At 42.2% G+C, this 6,818-nt stretch overlaps 2 long non-coding RNA genes across 4 annotated transcripts in view; one reads left to right on the forward strand and one right to left on the reverse strand.

The window, feature by feature from the left end:
- The window catches only part of LOC127604318 (uncharacterized), a 35,894-nt gene extending 29,304 nt beyond the window's left edge, over positions 1-6,590 (reverse strand). For 2 of the 3 annotated variants that reach the window (XR_007963250.1, XR_007963247.1), the window contains exons 1-3: positions 6,436-6,590; positions 4,430-4,625; positions 3,444-3,520 (exon numbers count right to left, since the gene is read on the reverse strand). This is a non-coding gene — a long non-coding RNA (uncharacterized LOC127604318). Of the gene's footprint in view, positions 1-3,443; positions 3,521-4,429; positions 4,626-4,933; positions 5,048-6,435 lie in introns of those variants that run through there. The other variant, XR_007963249.1, reaches the window with a different exon arrangement.
- Positions 1-6,818, forward strand: part of LOC127604303 (uncharacterized) — a 154,550-nt gene that overhangs the window by 103,014 nt on the left and 44,718 nt on the right. The window lies entirely within an intron of this gene.

Raw genomic sequence — 6,818 nt, forward strand, 5'->3', positions numbered from 1 at the left:
GTGCGTCCCGCGGGAAAATTCTGCGTCTAGGATGCGGGACGCAGAGGTAACAAGATGGCTGACACATGACAGCAAAGATAAACATATTAACATTTGCACATTGACAAATGCAGTGCACAAATGCAGTTTTGCCACCTGCTAAATCCTGTCGGCACACAATTAACCCTTTGAGGGACAACGGTTACTCCAGTGGACAGTTTATCATGTCATCAGGTTACAGGGTGCACGAAAGGGTTAATAGCAGCTACATGCTAATGCCCGCGCAAATGTATTCAAAAGCAGCCGCCGCTTGCGCAAATAGCCGCGCGGCAGCGATGCAGGTTTGCCCCTGGGCGAAAGCGCGGCTAGCCTATTAGCGGCGAGCCCGCCCGCCGACGAAAGATTACACGTGTCGCCGGTGTACGCCGACATCCATTTTACATTAGTTCAGCTGACCGCCTGGCGCCTTTCAAGGTTGCTCGCCTCAGTTAAGCAGATTTAATTAGGCCAATGTCTTACGGGGTTAATCATTTTCACCCCTCCCGCTCTCGCATGCCGTGTTTGCCTTAAACACACACGAGCTCGCACGCTGTTCCCTGCCGTTTATCTTGAATGAATACTTGAAGCAACTTTGTGTGATTTAGGGCGCAGAGTGGAGGGTGGGCTGCAGCCGGCCCCGGTTAAATTGATTAATTAATACGCATGCGGCTTCATTCGCGGGCGAGCCACTTTCATCTATCAAGTCAAGTTCAGATGCATCTACTTGTGGATACTATTATGCTGCCAAAATGTTTCGGGTGCTCAGACGTGACGTGTGCTCACTGGACACTAATAGGTGGACTGCGGGGTCACATCAGGTCCATTTGAAACAAATAAATAAAAAAGCGCTTCTTAAATTGTCTCTCCCATTGAAATGAATGCAAGCGCGATGAATCTGTTAAGTCTGCCAAAAACAAAACAAAACAAAAAAAAACATTAAAAATTTGCCGCTGAAGAGACTTTCGGGGGCTTTGCTTCATTTGGTAAAACCAAATCAACTTTAATTTTATCAACTTTAATTTCATTCTAGTTTACGCCGACTTCTAAATTCATTCAGAAGTGTCAAATTTGAACACCCCAACAATCTTTGTGAAGTAAAACAAACACTGTACTGCAATTGAGGAAGAAATGCAATCACATTGCCAATGATGAAATTTAATATTTTATATTTACTGTATATTTTATTTCAGAACAAAATAACATTTACTCAATTGGCATTTGTAACCTTTTCCACTTTAAAAAGATGGCAGATAAATTTAACAAGTCAATCGAAGTCATTTATAAGTAATTTATTAAGTACATGTGATCATCTAAAGTACATGAAATTAATCAAACATTTCAAGTCATGTTTTATTTGCCAAATTTGCGACTTTCCTGGGGCACACAACCGTGAAGAGGGATTTTGCTTGTCATGTTTGTTTTGTTTTCAGAGTGGAGTATATTTCACTCCAGCAGGCTCACCTGTTCCACATTTACCATGTAAGCCTGCCATGTATTTAAGGACTGCCAAATTGCCTCGTCTCTGGTCGGATTATTGACCTTGTTCGCGGGAGTGCTTCAGGTGTTGTTCTCTAGACCTCTCGTTATTCATAGATTCTAGTTAGTAAGTATTTTTCCTGATTGCTTTTGAGCTTTGGCTTCATGTGATTAGCTTCTTGACATTTAGTTTGTTTATTTTTGGTGTTTTCCGAGTACCTTACCTCGTGCAAGCACTTTGGTTGATGCATTGTTTCTTCTGGCTCCTTGTGACCAGCGATTTTTGTTTCTTACCTTGTCGGGGCGCATTCCTGTCAATAAATATTTTGGTTATTGCACTTTGTTAGAGCCTGCATTTCTGGAATCCCAAATCATTATTTGTTCTGGTCCAGAATCGGACAGTGTTGATCAATAGCAAAAACAATCAAATGAAAAAGGCATGTCATGTTTTTTTTTTGGACTCCCACTGAGACGATTCCCGCTGACTTTCCTTGTTTCCTTCTCTGGGTTCATCAATAAAAATCAATATGGCTGCTTAGTTTTCCGTGTGCATGGGGACGTGAATGGACAAGTGGCGCTAAGCCCTGCTAGTCACATGCTGTTTGTCAAGCTTTGTCAGCAGACAAAAAGAGAGAGCCCAGAGGTGTGTGTGTGTGTGGAGGGGGGGGGGGGCTGCAAGGTGAACGTGCAAAGGCAGTGAGGATTGGGAGGGGGGCGGGGGTGATAGTTTGTGGGGTCTCCATGGCAATGATGTTAGCTAGTGAACACACTCAGAGCCCCCAGAGGAGAGTGACAATGCGAGAAGGCTGGGAGCTCAGCAGCCACACTGCATTCAGAACATTTATCACACACACACATACAAAAAGAACAAAAATCCAGAAGTCAACAATGTATTGTTTTATATCACTTTGAAAATAATTTGTAGCTAATTTCCCTGTTTTGCTAGTTCAGTAGTTTGCTAGTCCCCCCCCCCCCAAAAAAATATTTTGATGTCCAACTATTACAAATAAAATGAGACCATTTAGTCAGTGAGTGCCAAATTTCAAATACTGTCTGCCTGAACTCAATTTCCCTGCCAAGTCTGAAATATCATTTTTCACTGTACAACCCTTCAACTGGTGCGCCAGCCGACTCTGACATGTGACCCCCCCCCCCCATCCCCATCACAACATTCCGGCAAGGTATCCTTTCTTTTCCTTGATTGTGTCAGAGGTCCTATTTTTTGTTTTTGTGGGGAGCGCTAATACAAGGTGCCCCCTCAGCCTGATTAGGAGCAAAGGCCAGAGTTCAAAGTGCAAAGGGCGCCCCCTTATCGCCATGGTAACGTCACAAGCGGAGGAACCAAGGGGTCCATCGAGTCACCCCATGAAACAATATCGAGAGGAGTGTGTGTGGGACTCGGGGGGGGGGGGGGGGGACTTCACAATAGCTCTAAAAAGTCTGCACACCCCTGTTGAAATGCCGTGTTTTGGTGGAAAATTAGACGAAGATCAATCATTTGAAGCCTTCCCCCGCCGCTAATGTGACCTATAACCTGTACAACTTAATTGGGGGGGGGGGGGATTAAGAGGGCAAGTAAAAATAAACAAAGCAGAGAATGAGGTTGCTAAGTGTGCACCCCCTCTTGCAACTGGGATGTGTCCATAATGAACCAATCACATTCAACTCAGCACACCTCTGGCACCATTTCAAGTTCATCCCATATAAACTTAATATGTGCTCATAGTCTTCTTTTTTTTGCGGGGGTGACTACGATTGTGTTTCATTCACAATTCATTCGTGATCCGCTCCGCCTTGAATAAGCACCCAGTTCTAGATGAAGAAAAGTATCCCCAAAACATTGAACTGGCGTGCATAGACCTTTTAGATTTGCATTTTATTTCCATATGCTACTCCCAAGTGCGTTTCAACGCCGCCTTGCAGCTTGAGACTCAAATTTTGTAGCTTACCCGCTAAAACGGCTGTAGAGCAACAACAACGACCTCCTCCACCTTCACCCCTATGGTCCTGCGGGGGAGAAAAAGATCTGCAAAGAAAGACAAAGAAAAGAGCGATGACATTGGCTTTGATAGCATCAACACACACAATGGGGGTGGGGGGGGGGGGTCATGCAAAAGCCTTGACGGCAACCACTTCCTGCACACGTGCACACATGGAAATATATGTGTGTGTGGGGGGGGGGGCATACCCATCAGATACACACGCAGAGAAAACCACACTAGGAGATATCAATGAAAGAGCAGCTGATTGAATGTCTAAAATAAATTCTGTTGATTGGTGAGTTAGTTTGTTCTAGAATTCAAAAAGAAAGAACTCACAGTGAGTCGGATACAAATGCAAACAAGACAATAAACTTTGGGTGCCGTTAGTTAACTCGAGTTAGCTCTGCACAGTGTAGGAGACCCACTGGGCGTTTGTTTTGTGATTGCGTTGTGGCCCTCTGAGGTCACACAATCGCGATCTCTGTAGTTTATTTTTAGGCATTGGAAGTGTAGACAACACAGATACCGTTTTTGTGGACTCAAGGAGCCGTAATCCTACCAGAGACGTTCTGTTTGCAGTCCTTTTGTTCGCGCTACACAGTGATGTCACCACTAACAATGTGAGACTAGTGTACAGATATTTCATTTTCAAACTGATCAACAAGAATGTTTTTTTGTGCAAATAATCATTAACTTTGAGTTTTAAGGCAAAGTCCCAACTTTATCGAAATTGGGTTTGTACTTATAGATATTAGTGACAGGATCCATGGCTCTTTCCGCTTGTCGAACATGTCCTCCGCACACTGTCCGCCAGACTCGTTAATGTTTAATGCTCACTCAGGAAGCAGACAGACCCCGCCATTGGCCTCACACATGTACACGCGCACACACCACCCCTCCTTCATCCCCCTGGCAACACATCCTCATTACCAGCCTGAGAGTTGACCTCTTACCCCATGCGAGACCAGATGGCTGGTGTTTTCCTTGAGAGGGACAAGCAGGACCCCGGGGGTGAGCAGGCCGGAGTGGCCGCTGAAGTGCTGCTGAATCACAAGTGGCCTGGAGGGCTTTAGGCATCAAAAGGGTCCGACCAGGATGAGGAGGGACGTGGTGCGATTAAAGCAAAGCAGACATGTCGTCAATGTGTCACTGTGGGAAACATAAAAGGGTGTGAAGGTGAGAGAGGAAAGAAAAGTAGAATTCCCCGGTTCCCTTTAATAGCTTACTTTTATGTCGCAATGGCACCCTGTAGTGGTCAGCTATCAAACTGTCACGAACACAACAACTGTACAGAACTGTATACGAACCACACACAGTGTGTGCTATACCGCCAAAGCACAAGTGAGCTTTACTGCCACACCTGAAACTTAAATACGACATTGTTAAGTAAAAATTCAACAAAATTTTGTTTTAAAACATTTTGTACAAGACACGGTGCAAAATGAGAGCACTTTTACCTTGCGTGGCATTTTGGCCTGACTCAAATGACAAAAGCAGGGGAGTCATCAGGGAAAAAAACTAAACTTGTCTCCTCGGACTAACGTCATCAGGTGGCTAATTTTTAGTTGTTGTTTGCTGCTGTTTGATGACGTTGCTTTTGTGCGACACTCGTTTAAGAGGACTACAATTCCCAGATGACTGAACTTCTACTTTTCCGCCGAGCGGCCATACAGTAGTGTACTGTAATTTCGAAATAAATACAGTACTGTACATTGAAAAATCAACCGCCAACGTCTCGTGCATTCAATTACTTTGCAACAACGAAACCTAATGACAATTTTAGCTATGATTATCATTTGTTTTATGAAAGGAAAATGTTGATTCAGGAAGTTTTTTTCAAAGCTTTTTCGTGGTATTGTATTTTGTTAACAAAATTATTTTTTTTCAATTTTAATTTGAGTTATTTCGTTAGTTTCGTTTACTAAAATAACACTGGATACAAATTGATGTCGTGATGTTTCTACCATTCTTCCATTGAAGGATCATGATATATTGCTAAATTCGTCAAAGGCAGCCCAACTAAACATTCTACACATAATTGTGAGCAGATGCCTTTCACGAGACCAATAATAGTGGTTTGGCTCCCCTTAAACCGTTCACCTTTTGTGGACCCCAAACACAGTCATCATTGGTCATGGAATCGAGTTTAAGTCTGAGGTAGTTATCACTTTATCACCCGGAAGTATCCCGACGCCTACTGTTAACAAAGATAATGAAAACGCATACCTGTCAACTTTTCGGAGCGTCAACCTGTATAAACTACCAAAAAATCCTTATAAAGAGCAAAAAAATCCTTATAACATACCAAAGCATTTTATATGTCAAAATAACGGCAGAAAAAAACACGAAATTTTCAATATTTATTGTAGATCTCCATAATACAATCAGAATCAGAATCATCTTTATTGGCCAAGTATGTAGAACACACAAGGAATTTGTCTCCGGTATAACACGTTGCACTAGTATCATCGTAAACAACAAAATCATTGAATCTTAAATGAACCATTTTAGAGTTCATTTAATGTTAGACCAATGTCTGGTTAATGTCTAATCGTCATTCTACTTAGTGGCATTACTGTGTTCAGAGTTGTAATCCTGCGTTACTTACAAAAGATTTGGAGTTGGTGAAAAAAAAAAACCCGGAAATTTTCAGAATCCGTATGATTTGTGCGATACGGCCATATACGTAAGATTCAACAAAAAATCCGTATGAACTATGGCTAAACCGTATGAGTTGACGAGTATGAAAACGTGTGTTCTGTTGAAATGACAATACAAGTAAGTAAGGAAGCACATGAAGCTGTGAGACATTTTTAACCTCTTGGATGGAAATTTTTACGGCTTCACAAAGTTCTTTGTACGATGTAAGTGTATAACGCTAATGGCGTGATGTGGTTCTTAACTCAAATTGAACAATCACTTGATTCATGACAGATTAATAGTTTTGTGGTATGCTTACTTGTTATTCTCTTGGACCACTTTTTGGTCTTCATCCAACTTGTCTTTGCTTTGTTTGATCGTTCATTGACACATGCTCTCGAATCTTGTAAACTGCATCCACTTGAGCTACGAACAGAAAAGTGGCGTTGGTGCACCACCATCAGTTGACCACGGCGCCGCGCCATGTGCTTAATTATATTTTAAAATTCCGTAAACTGTAAAAAACTGTCGCAAATCTATTACAATATAAAAATATGTAAGATCTTTCACCATTTAAAACTTGTAACAATGTATACCATAATATTATTAAAATAAAGTGAAATTATATCCCTGTTTGTATATTTAGTTTGAGTCATTCATCAGTACGTGGCAATCTGCCCAATCATCAGCCGTTGTGCTCGA

Source organism: Hippocampus zosterae, chromosome 7 (assembly GCF_025434085.1).
Source record: "Hippocampus zosterae strain Florida chromosome 7, ASM2543408v3, whole genome shotgun sequence".
NCBI classification, from domain to species: domain Eukaryota; kingdom Metazoa; phylum Chordata; class Actinopteri; order Syngnathiformes; family Syngnathidae; genus Hippocampus; species Hippocampus zosterae.